Raw genomic sequence first — 20,576 nt, forward strand, 5'->3', positions numbered from 1 at the left:
GGCAGCGAGCTCGAAGTGGTACTAGTGCTCTTGCCAGATGCGGAGCCACAGAGGCTGCTGCTGAGATCTGTAAGGCCTGATGGGCGCCCGTCACCACTGGAGGGTGAGCTTGAGGTTGCCTCTACCAAATTAATCGCTTCCTTTCAGCAGGCTTTGATTTGTGCTCGCCACTTCACCCCAAATGAGGTTAATGATGCTGGTAGTGGTGGCACATCTGGGCTAGCAGGGCTTGAAATAAATAACTCTATTAGGACTGGATGTTTCAGGGTTTGCAGGATGCTGTGTAGGGGGAGCCCCGTCTCTTGTTCTGCTGCCCGCCTGCTGTGCAGCCAGAAAATCTCTTCCAATTATGGTTTTGATGCTTGGGAAGGGAACTTGTCTGGAAAGGAGTGGAGAGGAAGTGGGGAGATGGCCCTGCTTGTCTTCAGCTCCACTTGGCTGAGCAGAGAGACAACTCCCAGGGAGGGTGGCCTGCCCGTGGGACTGACTGACAGACAGACAGCCTCGCTCCTTCTCTGAGGGCCGGGTGGCCTCTGTGGAGGTGCAGCCACCCGCTGCAGGCCGTGCCTCGGTGGTGGAGGCTGCTTTGGGGTGCTCGGAGGCACCAAGAGCTGCCCAGAGAGAACTGGGCGGCAGCTGGGAGAGGGCCGTGTGCTGCTTTTGAAGTAATTTGCAATTTTTTTTTGGCATTATAAACATTTTCTCTCCCCTCCTGTTACCAATTCTGAATGCTTCCTACTCAGGGCTCATATTGGGAACAGCTGTATATGAATTCCCTTTTGGGCGTAAGGAAGGAAATAGGGACAGCTTCCTGGAGGAGAAGTGGGCAGCTATGGCACAACATAACGTGCACACTGTCACCAGCCTGGCTCGATTATTAAGCTTATTCCTTGAGATAACTGGCTAACAGGGCCTAACAACTTACTTCAGACATTCTCAAGGTTGTCCCATGCTTTCTTCCTTCCTGTCCTTTCCTCAGCACAATAACTTCTCCAGGGCAGCATGGCAGGAAGCCTGCTCCATCAGCACAGGTGAGCATCGCACAGAGCTGGGCACAACAACGCTCTTCCTGGCCTTGTGACACCTCAGCCCTGCACCCTGCCTGCAGGAATCCCCTTCGAGATTGTGGCCTCAGGAATTTGAGTTTTTCAACCCAGTGTACACATTGAAAAATCGTTGATATAAATTCTTAGGAGAGCATGTGGGTTCCTACTGAAATCAATAAGGCTCCTGCATGTAGACCTGAGGGTAGAAATGGGCTGATGCATAGTGCTTGGCAGGCATAGTTCAGAAGCTTCGTTGTAAAGAAGCTGTGCCTGTGGTGTGTGTGTGCAACAGCCCCTTGAAAGCTGAAGGTGGTTATGTAGAGGCTAAATGGAAACCTGAGTTTATCCTTGAACAACCCCCCTGGTGTTTTGCTTCAGAAGCCATCAGAAAGGCTCTTGAGGGCTTAAGTGCTGGGGCATCTGCACGCCGTAACATTGTCCGTGTGCACAAACCGTAGAATTTAGACTTTTTTTTTCCACCGATGAAATATTCAAGTGGATGAAATAAAAGTCATTACCAAGCGAAATACTTGAGTGAAATATTCAGCAAGAAAGAACAGTATCTGAACGTTTCGATATTTACTTTTCCAGGAGCCTCTCGAAAGCAAAATGTGTTTTGTTAGCAGAATTATTTTTTCCTGTCTGGGGTGCTGGTAGTACTTTTTCAGAACTGTCCCTGTAATCTAGCCTTCATCCTCAAGTTTGTTATTGCTGCATTGCATTAGGAGTGGGGTTGTACAAACTGTTGTTACTGGAGAGTTGCTTTGTATCAACAAGCTATTGGCATGGTTTTCTTTAGGCTGAATCATCTGATGTTTCGGAGAATGAAAGTTATGAGAAAATCCGCATGCAGTAGTCCCGCAAATCTAAATTCAGTCTGTTATCTTTTGGTCATAAATATCATAAAGAATAAAAGGTGTTTACCCAGAGCGAAGGATTAGTTCTTCAGCTGTAAAGCAAAGAGTTTCTCACATTGGCCGATGTGTGAGCAGTTGGTCTGTTCAGCCAGATCAGCTTGTGGTGGGTGAAAGGGCCGCAGGGCAGGAAACATGAGGATCTGTATGGAAGTCAGGCCAGACAAAGATTCCACGGGCTGTGGCTTCCGTATCTATTCTTTAACTCTGCAAAGCCATTATTCTTGCCTGCCGTGAGGCAAGCACGCAGCCTGCTCAGGAGCCACGTGCCAGCCAGGTGCGGAGGCAAAAGCAGCACGCCTCGTCCCTGCGCTTCCAGGTGAGGCTGAGAGCGCCAGAGGAAGTAAGCACAGCTAGCGATCAGATTGGGATGAGCAGGGATATAAGCCATTTAGAGCAATAGCTCTGATGATGATAAAGCCTTGGGCACAGTTGCCAAAGCAGAAGTTGAGTTTGCGTATCTCTAATGAGTCAAGTGCTTTTGTGCAGTAACACCAACGGCACACGTGGAGCTAAACCCAAGAAGGATGGGATGCAATGCACTTTTGGCTCTGATTTGTGTCGAAGTTCCTGAACTTCTTGCAGAGAAGAGATCTTTACAATGGAGGAGCCTCCTGCCCCCTGCCATGGTCTATCTCTGCTCATTGGGGGTGGGAGTGGAGCTGCTTTCCATGCACTAGGCTGGAGCTGCTCTTGTGGCGGGGGTGTCTGTTACGAATCTGCTGAAGCCACTGGGCAGACTTCGGATTTTCTTGGGTGCTGCTGGTGCCAGAAGCTGGTCTGCTGCCCTGTCCTGCACTGATACTTTGGGAATTCCCGAGGCGTCATCAACTGTCCCTACAGTCGGTATGCGTATCACTGAGATAGACTGAGGGATGGATTACAAAAGGCACGTTCATTTACCTGACGAAGGTTGTCTATCTTGAATTATTTATGAGGCTTCACAGCATGCTAGTAAATTTTGTAAAAGCGATGAAGTCCCTGTAATATGAGCTTCTTCGCCGCAGCTTCCTGAGCTTTGCTGAGAAGGTGCAGGAGGTGGGGGGTGGAGGAAGGGATAGGAAACAGGTGGAGGGATGGAGTGAAGCTGCTGTTTTCACGTTGGGGTGTGCAGAGCAATGAAATGCCAATTAATTGGTCATACTTTACACAGGTTTTTGCTTTGATGCAGTGTCAGTGCTTTAGGGAAGGGTTGAGGGGAGGATGCGGGGAGTACAGGCACAAGGGCAGAGAAGGTGGAAATCTCACAAGCAAGGTAGTCAGCTTCCCATCCGTGGGAATGTTAGTCACAGGGGTGGCTTCCTTTAAGCACGTGGTCATTTCTGTGAGGTTTTCTTATCTGAATCCTTCCAAATGAAGAACCAAACCAGAATTTCCTAGTTTTTCTGTGTGGCTGAAAGGCTTGCAAGCGTGCCGCCCCTGCAAGGCTGGGGGCTGTTGCAGCCACGTCTGCTGCTCGAGCTGCCCTGACGAAAGTTGCTGCTTCTGTGACCCAAACTCAGTCTGGGATGCTAGCATGATGGGTTGCTTCTTGAGATCCCATGTTTGCTGGCCATCTGCAAGCAGAGGCTGTGGACCAGAGGATGACTGGGAAGACCTGTGGCCCCAGAAACATGAAGGCTGTGTTCTCCAAGCAGGGAAAGTGAGGGCAGTAAGGGTCTGGGTGCTGGCTGGCCTCGGTCCTGCTGTAACAGTCAGAGTTCTTGGCCTTCCAAGCACAAAGTTACCCTTAAACTGTTCAATTGGTGGAAAGAATTGGGAAAGTATTGAATCTCCATTGAATGGACAAATGAGGACCATGATTTTCCTTCTAAATACTAGCCTCTTTCAGCTTGTAACAGGGCTGGGTCCTGCTACTTTCCTCTTGAAGCAAGCTGCCAGACTCTTGTTTCTTCTGCCGTGGGTGCTTAGTACTCTGCAGTCCAGAAGAATCCATCATCTAGAGTCAAGTTTGAATCATAGAATATCCCAAGTTGGAAGGGACCCATAAGTGTCATTGAGTCCAACTTCTAGCACCACACAGGTCTACCCAAAATTTTAGACCATGTGACTAAGTGCACAGTCCAAACGCTTCTTAAACTCTGACAGGCTTGGTACAGTGACTGCGTCCCTGGGGAGCCTGTTCCAGTGTGCGACCACCCTCTCAGTGAAGAACCTCTTCCTGATGTCCAGCCTGAACTTCCCCTGCCTCAGCTTGACACCATTCCCTCGGGTCCTATCACTGGTGACTAAAGAGAATAGATCGGCACCTGCCCCTCCTCTCCCCCTAGTGAGGAAGCTGTAGACCACGATGAGGTCTCCCCTCAGCCCCCTCTTCTCCAGGCTGAACAGGCCCAGTGACCTCAGCCGCCCCTCATACGTCTTCCCCTCTAGGCCCTTCACCATCTTTGTCGTCCTCCTCTGGACACTCTCCAACAGTTTCACGTCCTTTTTGTACTGTGGTGCCCAGAACTGCACACAGTGCTCGAGGTGAGGCCGCACAGCGCAGAGCAGAGCGGGACAATCACTTCCCTCGACCGACTGGCGGTGCCGTGCTTGGTGCGCCCCAGGATGCGGTTGGCCCTCCTGGCTGCCAGGGCACACTGCTGGCTCATATTCAGCTTGCTGTCAACCACAACCCCCAGATCCCTCTCTGCGGGGCTGCTCTCCAGCGTCTCGTCGCCCAGTCTGTACGTATAGCCAGGGTTGCCCCATCCCAGGTGCAGGACCCGGCACTTGCTTTTGTTAAACTTCATGTGGTTGGTGATCACCCAGATCTCTCTGCAAGGCCTCTCCACCCTCAACAGAGTCCACAACTCCAAGTTTGGTTTCCTCAGCAAATTTGCTCAGAACACCTTCTAGTCCTACATCCAAATCATTTATAAAAACATTGAAGAGGACTGGCCCTAAAATGGAGCCTTGAGGGACCCCACTAGTGACCATCCGCCAGCCAGATGTGGCCCCATTTACCACAACCTTTGAGCCCTGCCCGTCAGCCAATTGCTCACCCATCGTGTGATGTTTTTGTTTAGCTGTATGCTGGACATTTTGTCCAGTAGGATCCTATGGGAAATTGTGTCAAAAGCTTTACTGAAATCCCAAAAGATCACATCAGCTGGTTTTCCTTGATTGACTAGATGGGTGATCTTATTATAAAAGGAAATCAAATTTGTTAAACAGGACCTACCCCTCGTGAACCCATGTTGGCTGGGACCAATGACTGCATTGTCCCCCAGGTGTGCTTCAATAACTTCAAGGATAATCTTCTCCATAATTTTATCAGGCACTGACGTGAGACTGACAGGCCTGTAATTGCCAGGGTCTTCTTTCTTGCCCTTCTTGAAAATTGGTACAACGTTTGCCAGCTTGCAATCTACTGGGACCTCTCCAGATTCCCAAGACCATTGAAAAATAATTGAGAGAGGTCCCGCAATGACGTGAGCCAGCTCTCTAAGCACCCTGGGATGAATCCCATTCGGACACATGGACTTGTCTGGATCCAGGTGGAGCAGCAAATCCCGCACATGTTCAGGGTCGGTTGGGAGTTTATCATTCCCACTGTCATGGTCCTCCAGCTCAGGGCACCATGGGTCCTGAAGTCCATCATCAGCGTTGAAGACGGAGGCAAAGAAGGCATGAAATGTCTCTGCTTTGCCTGTGTCCTTGTCTGTGAGGTGACCTTCCCCATCAAGTAGCGGACCTATGTTTTCTTTGGTCCTCCTTTTTCTGTTCACATATCTTTAAAAAAAAAAAAAAAAAAAAAACAACTTTTTATTGTCTCCCACAGACCTGGCCAGTTTCAACTCTAATTGGGCTTTGGCCACACGGATTTTCTCCCTACAAACACGAACAGTGTTCCTGTATTCCTTCCACGTCGCCTGACCCTGCTTCCAGCAGCTGTACCTTTTCTTTTTGCACTTAAGCTCCAGTAGAAGATACCTGGTCAGCCAGGCCGGCCTTCTTTGTACATCTTCCAAATAAGAAACAAAAACAAGGTGCATATTTGTAAATATTTTTTCAGAGCCTACCTTTTATATGCCATTTACAGCCTAAAATGTGTAAATCTCTCACTGACTTTGTTTCTGTTGAATCAGAAGTATTCTTGTATTTGAATTCTCATATCTATTAAATTTTATGTAATAGTATCTTCATTGAGACAAGTATTGCCACTTGTCAACAGTATGATACAGTGAGGGTCGTGAATGCAGAGCCCTGTTTGCATTGCTAGCACATAGTGGGTTTCAGTCAAATTTTTGGCAGCTGTAACACGGACACTAAAAGAGACGGACTTAAGCCAAGCGAAGCACCTAATATTCAACTTTATCAGTGTTGAACATTGAGTCAGATTCTGGGCTGTGAGTGGTTGAACATCTTTTTATTGCTCCATAACAAACTCAGTAGACCCAGGAGAAGCCGAAGTACCATTTGGTCATGTCTGAGGTAGTCTTATAAATTAGAGGTCTGTTCTGAGCATTCACTGTAATGTCTCATTCTTGGGATTGGCAGGGAAAAAAAAAAATGCAATGTGTGGGCTCATGTGCTTCTAGGACCATTGCAGGGGCCAGGGGAAACCTGCTGCCCATGTAAAAGTAAACCTGCAACACTGTGTCACATATAGCAGGGGAAAAAGGGTGGAAGAAACAGTATTTAATTATTCAAGACCTGCAAGCTGAAAAGAGTTTCAGGATGGTGAGCTGCCAGCCAGGCGTGTGTCACTGCTTTGTGGGCACTCTGCTTTCCCCTACTGCCTGCTCTGGGGAGAAGGGTAGATTACATGAGTATGGGGGGAAAAAAAATCAATATTTTCTCTTCATGCAGTTCTTGATTATTATTTATTCTGTTTTTGTTTGCTGGGAGATCTTAAGTGTTGATCAGTGACCAAACTGATGACATTATTTTGCCTCCTACAGAATGACGGCACTTTCAGGAGCACAGACCAAAAGAGCATCAACCCCAAATGTGCTCTCTGTGCACAGCCATGAATGTTTTCCTGCACCTCCTTGGCTGTGTGCTGTGGGACTGCTCATGATTGAGCCATTCTTCCTGACGCAGGATTTATTACGGTGCTGAAGAATTTGCCATTGTCAGTCTTGCATGCTGCACCCTGTTACAGCTATGGTAGGCTTAAAAGCTGAGAAACATCACATTCATTTCTGAGATACCAGGACAGACTCATCCCCTGATGTAACCGTGCCAAGTGCTGTGGGATTATGCTGGGGATAGCTTTCAGGTCTTTGTCTCTTAGTTTGTACGTGTGGTGGTGGTAGTGGTTGCTTCTGACTTGATTGTTATTGCGAGGTGGAGAAAAGAAATTTATCTAACACATCTACTATCTGCTCGTGCTTTGGTCCCAGTTCCTGAATAACCCCATTTAGCACATGCCCGCCTGCTTGACCTGGCAACAAAAATGATGCGTTGGCATTTCTGACACCAATACTGCCTTTTTACCCGTCATCTTCAGGCTAAATTGAAGCCTTCTGTGTCACTTGTTCCTTGGTATGTTTATTTGTTTTGGTCTAGTCTTCAGAGAAAAATCGAACCAGCTCTGTGTCTCTGTCTCTCTTATTACCGCCTGTATGGGCTGGGGCCCTCTGCGTGAGATGTGGCTCCTTCCACGTCCTGAGGTGCTGCAGCTGAGCCCTGCGCCCTCTGTGTCCCGCCGCTTCCCCGTGCCCAGGCACGGAGAGGATGAGGTGGGTGGTGTGGCTGGGGCTGGAAGACGCATCTTGCTGCAGGGCCTTGTTCTGCCCCTATGGCTGCTGAGCCAGCTTATGCCCTCTTCCCTGTGAGCCCCGCGCCCTCTCGCACGGGGCCTCTTTGACAGCCGTGCTTGTGCCTCGCTTCCCGGGAGGTACTGAGACACAGGGGAGGCTGCGCCCCGAGGCCGATGCTCTGCGTGTGGGAGCTGCTTCTCCTGCCTTTTGTCTCTTTGCGACGCTCCAAGTGGAGCCTTGCACTGAAAGCAGTGCTGGTTCGTGGATGTGATTATGTGTACTGAAAGCGTCCCTTTTTATTTTATAAGAGCCACTTAATAAATGTCACTTATTTGGTGACTATTGAGTGTGTGGCCTTCTCCTCATTAGGAAGTGGCTGCCAGCCCCCATCGTGTTCTGGAGTCACAGCTGTGTGATGGAAGAGCAGGTTTGCCACTTGCCAAAACAAGATGCTGCAGTGTTTTAGTGGTAGCTTGTGTAATACTTGACTTTCATTCTTAGTTACATCTACTTATTGCTGTGTTTGTACCATTTTGAAGTTATTATTGGATCCCACAACGTAGGACGAGGGTTCTTGTAAGAGAAGTTTCTTCTGGAGAAAACCAGGCAGCTGCAGAAGGGGAAGGTTTAGCAGATGGTATCTGTCCCTTTGCAGAGGCGTGCTGTGTGTTCCCGCGTGGGAGCTGAAGGAGCTGCAGGTGAGATTCTCCAGCTGAGGCGTTACCTGAGGCCGTGCTTTGTTGGGGCAGCATGGCATAACTGCAATCCCTCTGCCTAATGCGCTCCATGGCGGGTGGAAGGCTCCTGTTCACAGCCCACTGCTCTAGGGGCTGGCTGGGAAAGGTGGTGAAAGAGCAGTTTCGTCCTGCACCAGAGCAGACAATTTGCCATGCTGGGTGAACCGCAATTTGTTGAAATGTTCTGAAGTTTGCAAGGTGCATTGCGCTAAACTCCAGATCCCATGATCAAAGCAACCAACGTTCCAAGTGTATAATATGTTTTTGTCTAATTTTCCACATGAAGCTAATCTTGCTTCCTCATTTGGCTTGACTCTATTTATTACAATGTCATTCCTTCCTCACTTTTTTTTTTCTGCTATGGTATTCAGGTTTCATAGAATTGCTGAATGGTTTGGGTTGTGAGGGACCTAAAAGCCCATTAAATTCCACCTGGTTGCTGTGTGCAGGGACACCTCCCACCTGACAGGTTGCTCAAAGCCCCATCCAGCCTGGCCTTAAACACTTCCAGGGATGGGGAAATTTTAGTATTAGCTTAATACTGATCTTATAGTTTCTGAATAGCTGAGTACTTACATTACTGACAGTGACATTGTCCTGCTTTTGGCTGGAATGGAGGTTTTCTTCATAGAGGCTGGTACGGTGCAATGTTTGGGGTTTTCGATGAACATTGGTGGTACTAACACCAGGGTTTAGCTGTTGCAGAGCAGTGCCTGCGCAGCCAAGGACGTTTCTGCTCCTCACGCCCCCCTGCCAGCGAGGAGGCTCCAGGAGTTCGGAGGGGGCGCAGCCAGGACAACTGGCCCAGGCTGACCAAGGAGCTATTCCATACCATATGATGTCAGGCTCGGCAAGAAAAGCTGGGGAAAGGAGGAGGGAGGGCACTCAGAGTGCTGGCGTTTGTCTTCCCAAGGAGCTGTTGTGTGATGAGCCATGCTGTCCTGGAAGGGGCTGAACTGCTGCCTGCTGATGGGAAGCTTGTTTTGCTCTGCTTGTGCACAGCTCTTGCTCTACCTATTAGGCTGTCCTTACCTCAGGCCCCAGGTTCTCACACTTCTACCTGTGTGCTTCTCCCCCGAGCCTGCAGCAGGACGGGGAGCGAGCGGCTGGCCGGAGCCGAGCTGCCTGCCAGGTGAAGCCCCAGCGGGCCGTGCTGTCAGTAACCTGCAGCACGGGTCGCTTTGGGGAGTCCAGACAGGCTTCAGCCTTTGGTGCAGTGCTTGTGAGTGACAAAATTATCTCGGAAACTGGTATTTGTTAAAATTGTTGCCGTGTTAATCTTAGTGATACCATGGCTTCTGCTGGCATGTGGGTTAGCAAGACGCTTCGGCTGAGAATGAGGGCAGGTTCTGCCTTTGGAGGAGTCTCAGCAAAGACCTTCTCTTACACCTTTGCTTTGAGGATTTACACCAGACAAATTTGTCCCATTTTTTTCCATTGCCAGGCCTATCTTCCAGGCGTTCTCTTATCCCCAGTTGCTCTTCTGGCCTACTTTCCATCCATGACACATTAAAAGGTGACCAGCCGTCAGTCTTGGCTAGCATCAGGAGCAAAGCTTGTGTGCCTTAGGCTTGTTCCCTGGGGAGACCAATAACTCTGTCCTGATGCCCTTGGGGTTGTCCCCCATCCACTCCCCACCACAGCATGAGCATCTTGTCCTGTCTGTCTTCCACTCCTGATAATGGTCTTTACGTGCACTTTGCAATAGCACTTCCATTTCCCTATTGCTCATCTTGCTGATGAAACTAAGGCTTCGAAGGCTCAAATATGTCAGCAGTGGAGCAGTAAATGGAACCCAGATCACGTAATTCCTTCTCTTCTGCTCCTCCGAATGAATCCATGCCCTTCTTTTTTTTTTTTTTTGGATAAATGTTTCTTCTGTAATGTACTAACAAGACATCAAGTTCAAGTACAAGAACAGAAACATGGCCACGGGGATTTGCACTCCAGGGAGCGAGCATCTGTCTGTTTCTTTGGTGTTGGGGTAGTGGGAGCTGTCCCTGGGGATGAGAAGGGCTTCCTTCTGAAGGACAGTATTCTCTGGCAGATGCCTGGGAATCGAAGCTTGGATGGTGCTGTTCTCCGTAGTTAGTTGGAGGGTGAGAGGGCCTGCTGCAGAGTGCTCCTTGTGCTGCAGCGCTGGGCTTCTGCGAATTAAATGGGTGCCCTCTGCTGCATAAGCCCTGTGTTGGCTGCCCGTCCCATCTGAGTTATGGTCAGGCACTTTTCCCAAGAAATGCTCTCCTTAAAATTGCATTTTTGTGCTGATGATGCACTCATTTAAGGTTGGATCTCTTGTGCTTGTTGCCTCCTTGAGGCAAATGCTCACTGGTGGAACTGGGTATTGGAGGAACTGTAGGGCAGTGGCTCCTGACCACCCCTCGGACATTCATCCCCTAGCTTGGTACCTGAGAGACCATCTGAACGTTTCCTGCTCCGTGTGTGTGTCTCAGAAATTCTCGAGGCCATTAAGCTGGGTAATTTACATGCTTCTTGAGCCTGTGCCTAGGGAAATATATTTCACAGGTAATTTCAAATCTCTTGGCGTGTGGCAGAAGTCATTATTCTAAATAGAAAGGGGTTGGTGATGTCGTAAGCCCCATCGAGAGGACCGCAGTAACAACTGGGCTTTGTCTCTTACAGAAAAGAGTCCAGGGCAATAGGGTGGTGGGATGTCGGGTGGTTTGGGTTTTAATGTCAATACTCACTTATAAAGCAGGAGAGAGAATTATCTCGTAGTCTTAGGTTTTGGTGTTTATGTGGGCCAGGAGGAGAGGCTCTGGAACGCTGATGGGCAGACGAGCTGCCAGCTCTGGTGCTCGAGGGCCGTCGTCAAAGCACAAACATCACACTTAGCGTCAGGAGGTTGAGTTTCACTTCTGGCTCTGCTGCTGAAAGCGTCTGGCTTTGGGACTACTGCTTCACCCTGTAGCTCAGTTCTCCCCTTCCAAAAAAAGGAAGACACATTGGGAGGATTAGACAGTTTGATGTTGGTCAGTCCCCTCACAGCGACGTTTGGGCTCTTGCATCATCCATGCTGTAAGCGTGATACCGCGGCGATGAGGGGAGGGCACGTGGGCAGTAACCATGATCACTGGAGCTCGGTCGTGGGTGCACTGCTTGTTCATTAGCTTGAGGCATCTGGTGAGGAAAGGGACACAGCAGTGCCTAGGCTCCAGCAGAATTTCCTGGATACCCTTTCCTTTTGAAAGGGATGACAGCTTGTCTCAGATTAGAGTTTTCTTGCTGGGGTGGGAACCCCTAAGGTGCTTGGCACAGCATCCTTGTGCCCAAAAGTGCTCCAGCGCTGCACCCCTCATCCACAGAGCTCTCCAGGACAGGGGATGCATCCCTTTTGGCACAAGCAGCTAGCTGCTGCTAGCGATGGGGAAAATGGTCCTGGTGGACTAATGTCCTAAGCGTGTACGGCAAGGCCTGGGAGTACTTTCTGAGTATTCCAGTGTGCTTCCACAACTGCAATTTCAATAGACTTGTGGCCTTTACAAAGGAGAGGTTGTATTTGCTTTTCCCCATGGAGGGAGGAGCGTTTGTCCCAGCTAGGAGGTGACCTGTGAAAGCTGCCAGGTTCCCCCCTGCTGCTGTAGTGCTTGGAAGGACGCAGCAGCACTGGGACAAAACTGGGCTTCGTGCTTCCAGCATCCCCACTGCGCAGCACGTCTGGGTGCTGCCTTACAAGCGGGGAGGTCCTGCAGACAGCTTTTAGGTGTGTATCACAAAGTAGTGAGGTAATGGCATAAAATGCAGTAAATTATGATTTTTTTAAATGCTTTCCACCCCCACCCCTTTCTTCCTTTCACCGCTGAAAGGAAGCAGTACAATGAACAGCTTCTAGAAGTGAAGGCGACTGCATGTGAAATAACAGGGTTCTGGGTGTTTGGCTGGTGAGGGATGCAATGAGTGAGCATCGCTAAGTGCTTTATAATAACAATGATTACAGCGCTCTCTTGGAGCCAGGAATCTCTCAGGTAGGGGAATGGTGGGGAGAGGGTTGTTTAAGGTGGGGGATTTAACTAGCTAGTCATCTAGTGACAGTGACACCCAGGCAGACCCAGAGAAAGTTTGTCTTTTGTCTTGTAGTAGAGGTTCTTGGGGCAGAGGCTAACAGTATCTTTGCTTGATGAAGAGAGGTTGTAGACAAATCTGGCATAGGTCTGGCAAGTCAGTAGTAGTTCAGACTCCCTAATGTGGCTTGTGTTTTAGTGATCTGATTAATCATCACCTGCTTGATCTGCTTCTGAGCAGCTGCAATCTGATGGGAAGGGTGGATGCTGAAAGCAGTCCTCCAGTGTCCTGTGGCTAGGGAGAGTTGCCCAGCTTGCTGTTTTCAGCCTACTTATATTCTGCTGCAGCTCTTCCTAGAAGTGTGACTCTTGCTGGCAGCATCTTTGGGTGGAGCACCTCGAGTGAGTAAAAGCTCTCTGGGAAGCTCTTGGCAGCGGCTGTGGTCAGTCCTTTATTCCCTGATTGTCGCTGTGGCATACAGTCTCTCCCTCACCCTTTAAGCAGCACACTAGAGAATGGGATGACTACAATGTGTGTACTCACAGCTCCTTTCCAGCAATCAGGGCATGGCACTTCTGTATCATGCTTAGCTTCGGAGCTTGACCAGACTCTTTTAAACAAATGGCCTAAGCGAGAGCAACCATTTTGCTTTTTCCACTCTTTTCTTATCTGCATTGCCAGGAGGTGGTTGTTGTAAAGTATCCTCGAGTCCTGAGGGGCCTGGGTCAGCTCAGATAGTCGTTCTGTGGCTGAGCAATGATAGAGGAGCACGGGATGACTCGTAGCATCTCCTCACAAAGGTGTGTGCGTGTGCCTTAGGTGACAGTGCTTTGGTGGCACGGTACAGAAGCATCGCCTGGACTTCTTTGTTCCAGCCATCCCTGATGTGCTCAGCTGACAGCTGTGCTATATCTCCAGGCTGTGCAAAAAGCTCTACTATCCCCAGCTGAAAGCGCTAATCCTGCTAGGTGCGGCTGTTTTGTCTTGTGGGGTGGTTCAGCCTCCCATCTGGTGATGAGGGTTTACTGGAATGAGCAAGAAGATGCAACGATCTATCCTACTTCTGTCTAGCTCCCAAGAGAGTCATGAATTATACACGGAATAAACAAATAACCTGATATGTCTGTCATTATATCATAAAGGACTTTAATAATTCATGCAGCTTGCAAAATCCTTACTAAGACCTACCCTCTGTAACCTTATCTTTGCAGTGGGGGTTGGGATCTCTTCAGCCTCTACTCAGATTGCATCTGTAAAACAGGGAGGGAGTCGGTGAGGAGAAAGTTTTAATGATAAAACTTCATCTGTGTAATGGGTTGCAAAGAAATGTGCAAGAGTTATCAGCCATGGGGGCGTCTCAAGGGGTTCTGAAAATGACAAGTGGCTGCACTGGGTGAAATTTATGCAGATAGCATGCTTAATAAAACTGACACCTATTCACTTCTTTATTAATTCATTGTGTTTCAAGTCCAGATTTGTGACAGGCTTTGAGATCAGGAGCCCAGTCCTAATCCTGTGCGGTGAGAGTGCAGCTGTGGTGGAACCCATGGGCTTCTGGTGCTCCTGATGTGCATCGGCAAGTGATAGAAATCTGGTTTCAGATGTAAAATAGGAGCAAGAAAACATAGCTTTCAAAAAAGCGGGGATACTAAGACTTTAGGTTTGCTTTGGCTCCAAAGAAACCTGCCCGTTGGTTGGGGTAGCACGTTGGTGGTATCAGCAGTTCAACTCCAGCAATGGCAGTCACGGCCTCTGGCTTACTTTGCTCATGGCACGGCCCCGGAGCTTGGCGGTGCTGCTTCTGCCACCATCATACTGAATGTCAAAGCACCTGGACTACCCGGTGGAGCGTCTGTTCGCAGGACTATCCTCACAGCAGCAAGAGCAGCTGGTCTGGACCTCCAGCCATGAATAGCTAGTTTACTCCTGCTGTAAGGCCACCAAATTGAGTATTTCTTATGCTGCTGGGAAGCAGCTGCAGTATCCTCCGGGCACGGCAGAGGACTTCTTGCTGAGGCTGTTCTCTGCCGTGAATGAAAACAGCAAACCAGTCAGCTGTGTCAGGGTGCTCGGTTCTGCCTCCTCCTAGAGAAGGAGGACTCGGTGGCAACGTGCTGAGACCAGATTCATCCCCTGAGACTGTGAAGACTGATTCGTGCACAACCTCCCGTACTTGGGGACCCTGATACGGAGGTGCTGCCGTGCGATGCTCTGACCTCCCGAGTGCCCGTCACGGGGTGGCTGTGTCGTGGAGCGGGTGGGAGGAACTGGGTGGTCCGTGGCTGAAAGAGCTTCTTGGGAAAGCAGTCTGCCTCACTGGCTGCAGGAGGTGTTTGCTGTCACTGCGTTGCTGTTTGTTCTTTTTATTGCAGTGTCGATGAGAGGCACGTGCACAAGTGTTGGATCAAAAGGATCCAGTGGCTGCGTGGTGGCCCTACGCAGCACTGCAGGGCACATGTGCCAGCTGACGCATCCAGCGACTTCTTCCTCTTTCTCTTGGCAAATCATCTACAAACAGATTGTGATTTTCCTCAATCCTGCTCTTACGCTTTAAATTATTCACCAAATTATCCTTTGGCCTACAGCTTCTTTGCATATCAAGTACTCAAAACCAGCTTTTTGTAAAGTTTAAAATTCAAGATACTTTGATTGGACACGTAGCTCGCGAAGTATGATTGCTGTGATTCTCTCTCCTGCTGGGAGGACATTTCAAGTGGGCTCCTGCAGGGATCTGCCTTGGACCTAGTTTTAGCCAATATTTTCCCTAATAACTTAGGCAATGGAATGGGCGATATGCTTATAAAATTTGCAGGCGACACTGAGCTGGGAGGGTTTGGATCTACTTCGGAAGGCATTATCAGAATTCAAAATGATTTAGAAAAATTGAACGGAGAGCCTGATATCAGCAAAAATGAAATTCAGTGAAAACAAATGCAAAGTGCTGCACTTAAGGAGAAATCCAATGTACAAATACAGACTAAAAAATATCTGTCTGGGTAGCAGTGTGGCAGAAAAGATCTGGAGAGTTATAGCGGATCACAAACTGAGTCGACAAAACGCTGCTGCAGCAGAAGGGCACGTTTATTCTGCAGCGTAAAGCACTTTCCAGAACAGGACCGGGGAGGCGATGGGTGACTCCCCACGCGGCACCATGCCGGACTTCTCTCAGAGTGCCTGATCTCTGTTTTTGGCCTGAGCTTTTGGAGATAGGCACAAGCCATAGGGAATCCAGAGCTGGGCAACAAAAAGGATGAGGTCTATAAAGCAGTGCAAAGGAGGGAAAGTTGGGGGGGAAAAAAAAAAACTGAGTTCGGAGGAGGAGAGAATTAAAGGGCAAAGGATGCAACAGAACAATGACTTTGCAGTTCTTAGGAGCTTGTCAGAAGAAAATTGTTTTCTGTCTGCTGTAGGTGGGGTAAGTGGAAGAGGGAATTGAGATTTAGGATGGAAAAAGTGAAGAATGGAACTGGAATAAGATACTCTGGAAATCCTGGGCTCACCTTCAGTGGAGGATTTAAAGAACAGGCTAGACAGTGCTTCGTGTCCCAGTGCAGCTAACTGTGGAAGAAGAATTCCCAAGGGCCCTGCCATCCCATGTGTGTCTGACTGAACGCTGGCCATGTGTTCTGTTTCCAGAGGGAGTTTGGCCTTAGATGTTTAATACTTCTGCTTCCCAATATAGAAATTCCGTTTAAGGAACGGTTTTCCTGTTGCCTGAAGTCTCATAGGTGGCAAGCTGGTGGTTGCTGTTGTTTTTGTCACAGGTACCTGCGTGAATATTTGTGCTCGAAGATTGTTGATGAAAAATCAGTCCGACAACTGTACAGAAGCTTTCCCTTCCCTTTTTGCCCAGTTTTGTCTATCCTTCAGGCTGAGAAAACTCCCCAGCTACCCTTCTTATTATATTGGAGTACTTTAGGGGGCATCAAACTGGAATCAGGAAGGATCTGGTAGGAGGTTTGCCACTGTTTTAGAAACATACCTTGCTATAAGAATTGGAAAGACAACAGACAGCGCAAAGAAGCAGACACAGAGGTTCGTGTTAGAGTTGAGGAAAACAAAGTAATTTGGTGATAGAGCTGAATGTGGAAAACATTCTTATTGTCTTTTCCCTTCGTGTTTCTTAAAGATCTGCCTTTGGATATAGTTTTGATATTAATTTGTCCTTTCCTTCCCTCCTATAATAACATCAAAGATCTTTTCTTATTACAGGGTAGGCCAGATGGCAGAGGGTGAATAACATCTTGACAAATTTTAAGAAAATTTGCCTGCTGGACTTGTCTTTCCAACCTCTCCTTTATAGAAACACCTGTGCATGTACTTTAAATTAAAAAGGAGTCATAAAATAAGTGTGCGTGGCTTGACAATGTCTGGAAGCATGGTCAGTAATTTATTTGGTTGTTTTGTAGGCAGTGGGTAGTCTCTGGAAGTTGTATCTTAAAATAAAAAAATACAAATAAAGCTTGTTTTTGCTCATCACGTAAATATTAGCTGCTGGGGGGGCTTTACAGCCTAGGTATGTAAGTATGAAGGAAACTCGGGGCAGGAAGTGTGCACATACATGCATGCACCTGTGTGCGCTGACACGTGTGCTGTTACAGGTAAGGATTAAGCATCTTGAAGGGCTAAGCCCATTATAAGAAGTTCCTGCACAGCAAAAAGTAGACAACACAGTAATTAATAACTGTATTAGATAGCAATATTTGGGCACTGAACCAAAGTGTATGTATGAATCAGAGTGAAACATTCTTGGCTGAACATGCTGCGTGAAGTGTAGACACTTGCACAGAACACCCTCTGAGTATAACTGGAGAAGCTTTGGGGCAGTATGTCTACTGAGCAGGTAGTTTTTTCCTCTGGTCCTTTCAGGTTTGTATGAATCTTTCTCTTCTTTGGGCCAGGAAGGCAGCAAGAGAAAAGGATGGTGTCTCCTATTAATTGACTCTTTTTTTTAACATTCTCTCTTGCCCACAGCCAAGCAAGTGCTCTCCTTAGGCTGCTCCAAAAAAATACAAAAAAAAAAAATCTTCAAGCCCATACCTTGTTTTCTTTCCTCCCATTCCTCTTTCCCTGTGCCTCTGCCGGAGGCACCTGTGAGGGGCCAGGAGCTGCTCCAGGGGCCCTACCTGTGGGCCTGCCACGCGTGCTGCCCCACCGGCAGCGGGATGATTTGGGGATCGCGGAGCCTCATGCAGGGGTCCGTGCAGGGGTCCCCGCAGCTGCTTGTCTCACCCAGGGCACCCCCAGCACAAGTAAGGGGCTCTGTGAGGGACGGCGAGGTGTGGGCGCTGTGGGTGCGATGCACTGCTTCCTGCCTGCTGGACGTGTCTCCTGTGCGATGCTTGTCGCAGTAAGTATTTTTGAAGCTCTGCTGCCTTTTTTTAAAGCCCATTTTATCTCGTCTTTAGGAAAAATCAAATATGCAAATTATGAAATCAATTAGCATTTTTGTAGTTTTCTTTGGAGAGACAGAGATAAATGGTGTAGTGTTTCCAGAAATCATTTCTGTCCCTTGTTACATGTTGCAGAAGAGGTTGTAAAATATACAGGGGAAGGAAACAATTATTAGTTTTTTTAATGCAAGAGATAATAGCGTATGTCCTGAATGTGCGCGGTCACGCTTATCCATATGGAGAGGCACTAGGTTGGAGGAGACCTCTGGAGAGCCTGGTTGAAGGCAGAGCCAGACAATGTGATGGGGTCATGGATCAGCTGTGTGGGCCCCTGCTGTGGAGGGGATGGGTTGGGAGGGCTGCCCGGCCACCTTGCCCACCATTCCTGCCACGGACTCCAGCTCAGAGACCTTCTCCTCAGTACTGAGGACCTGGAAGACCTGTCAGTTTAAAGGGGAGATGGAGCACGTGGCTCGTGCAGGGGGCCTCGTGGCTTCCCATGAGCGGAACTGCATCCAGGCCAGCGGCTTCCCAGCACGTGCATCAGCTGTTTTCTTGGTGCTTTATTGTAAATGCCACTTCACAGGAGCGGTAGGGGACTCCAGGCTGCGTGTTTTGAGGAGTTACCGCTCCTCGAGCCCTGTAATGCCACCTGAGGCGTGCAATAATGGCCCAGGAATGCAATGACTGTCATGTCTTATTGCTTACAGCTTCCATATGAGACACGCTTCAAAGCGAAATCTCCATGTTCATAATAGGCTATCTATTTCTTTACCCTCTTCATCCTTGCTACAGTCTTCTTCCGTAAAATTTGAAGTGCAGCGGCTGTGGGACAGAAACAAGAGGCAGAAGGTCAACGACGACAGAATAATAATGGGGTTTACGTATTTATTTTCTTTGCAAAGGCGGTTTTCAACCCAATATATGGCAAGTGAGATGAAAACGCAAACTCAGGATGTGGCCTGAAGAATTCCAGTCATGGACATTGCTTGGGCTACGGGGATATGGCAATGGGTCAGATACGTGCAAAACCTTCGGCAAGTGGTGTGGGTAAAGGGGTGTGCTAGCTGGAAAAAAAATGCTCACTACCTGAAAAGCTGTCATATAACCATGCTTCTAGAAATCTGGCATCAACTATGCAGAAATCCCATGTTTTTTCACAGTGTAGTACACATTTATTTATGGTTAGTGGCTTCTAAAGGCTTACCAGGACTCTGAGAAACCACAGGTCAGTAAGGCTGAGAGCCAGGGAACGTAAGGCTGCACAGTTAAAGCAAGTTCCAGTCTTTCTCATGAATGAAAAAATCTGGTGGCTTTTCCCTAAAATAGTGCTACTTTTTTGGGGGCAGGGGGCGGAATAAGTTGTAACGTTATTTTTGAACAAATCTGCTGACTAAGTTTAATTTTAAATCTGTCTGGTTGAGCACTCAGTGTCTCTCTTGCATATGCGAGCGGAATAATGCTGATGCCTCTGTCTTCCTGCATCCATAACCCTCTCTGAAGGCTTGGCTGGACACGATACTTGTGGGGATGTGAGCAGTTGTTAGTGTTGATGGATACAGGTCGAGATGGGCTGCAGTTTGTGTGTGACGTGGTGGTGTAGGTTCCTGGAGGGAGCTGGCACAGGCAAGTGTCACCGAGTGGCAGGATCGTACCCAGAGCTGGAAGCGAAGGGAAGGCGTCAGCTCCGTAAGTCCTCAGCAGGGCTTCTTTGACCCGTGGCTGAGTGTGGGCATATAATTGATTTTTTTTTTTTTTTTTTGGCTTACTGGATAAACTGGGGGAAAAAAGAGCTCATAAAATCACTTGTGGTGCTTCAAGGCATATTTTAAAATGAATGACGTATATAGAAATAAATAATATGGGGGAAAAATACTTCAGTAGATTTATGAGTAACTTTGGCCAACCTGAATAAACCTTGGATAGCAAATAAAATGTTTGACTGGAGAGGGGGAAAAAAAATTCACCTCACCCAGCTCTGTTTGTGAGCCTTTGTCTTTACACTGACAGTCGCTAGGCTTTGCTTTCTCTCCTTTGGATGAAAGGTGGGCTTGCTGGCTTCTATACCTGTCATCTTGCGTGCATTTCCTCTCCTCGCCAGTAAAGCTCCAAAGGAAAAAGACAATGTCACCTCTGCAGAAATGTTAGAAATGAAGTAAGTTATGCTGGTAAATGCTGAAGATTTGGAGCGTGCGGTTAAATTTTGGTTTCATCCATAGCCTCTGTTATTAGCTGGCCTGTGTAGCAGTCTGCTGGTCCCTCCTGTCTGCCTTTTGTCTCCTTGCTTCCCACCAGTGATGCTTCAGCCCTGCTTCGAGTGTCGAGTTGATGGTTGTTTCTGCTCTGGTATTTTTGCCTAGCTTGCTCCATTTCGGGACAACGCTGTATAATTAGGAGTCCTCTGTGTACTCGCTTCTTAGTTGTTTCTTTGCTTCTTGACCTCCAGGAAAGCCTCTCCAGTGGCTTCGCAGGGCTGAGGAGTGCACGTACACTGTCTGGGGAACTTCTCTTGGTGTGAAGAGTGAAAACATTCTGTGAACTGATGGAAAGAGCAAAAACCCCGAGCTGCTCTGCTCCCTCCCAGCTTCTCCTTGCCCATGCAATCCCTTTGTCATGATGCTGGCCTTACCTTCTGTCCCTGTTATTCCTTCGCTACTTTGTCCGTTGCTGTGTTTAGGGACGAATGTTGCTGTGGAGAAAGCACCGGCTGTGGTAATGAGTGGGGTAGAGGCAATCCAGCATCCATCTTTGAGGCCAGATGGGAGACTTG

The 20,576-nt window shown here is 48.4% G+C and overlaps 1 protein-coding gene across 1 annotated transcript in view; it reads left to right on the plus strand.

Moving 5' to 3' along the window:
* CACNA2D2 (calcium voltage-gated channel auxiliary subunit alpha2delta 2) overlaps positions 1-20,576 on the plus strand; it is a 193,155-nt gene that overhangs the window by 3,548 nt on the left and 169,031 nt on the right. The gene's annotated exons all lie outside the window — the stretch shown is intronic.

This window comes from Cygnus atratus, chromosome 10 (assembly GCF_013377495.2).
Source record: "Cygnus atratus isolate AKBS03 ecotype Queensland, Australia chromosome 10, CAtr_DNAZoo_HiC_assembly, whole genome shotgun sequence".
Classification (NCBI taxonomy): domain Eukaryota; kingdom Metazoa; phylum Chordata; class Aves; order Anseriformes; family Anatidae; genus Cygnus; species Cygnus atratus.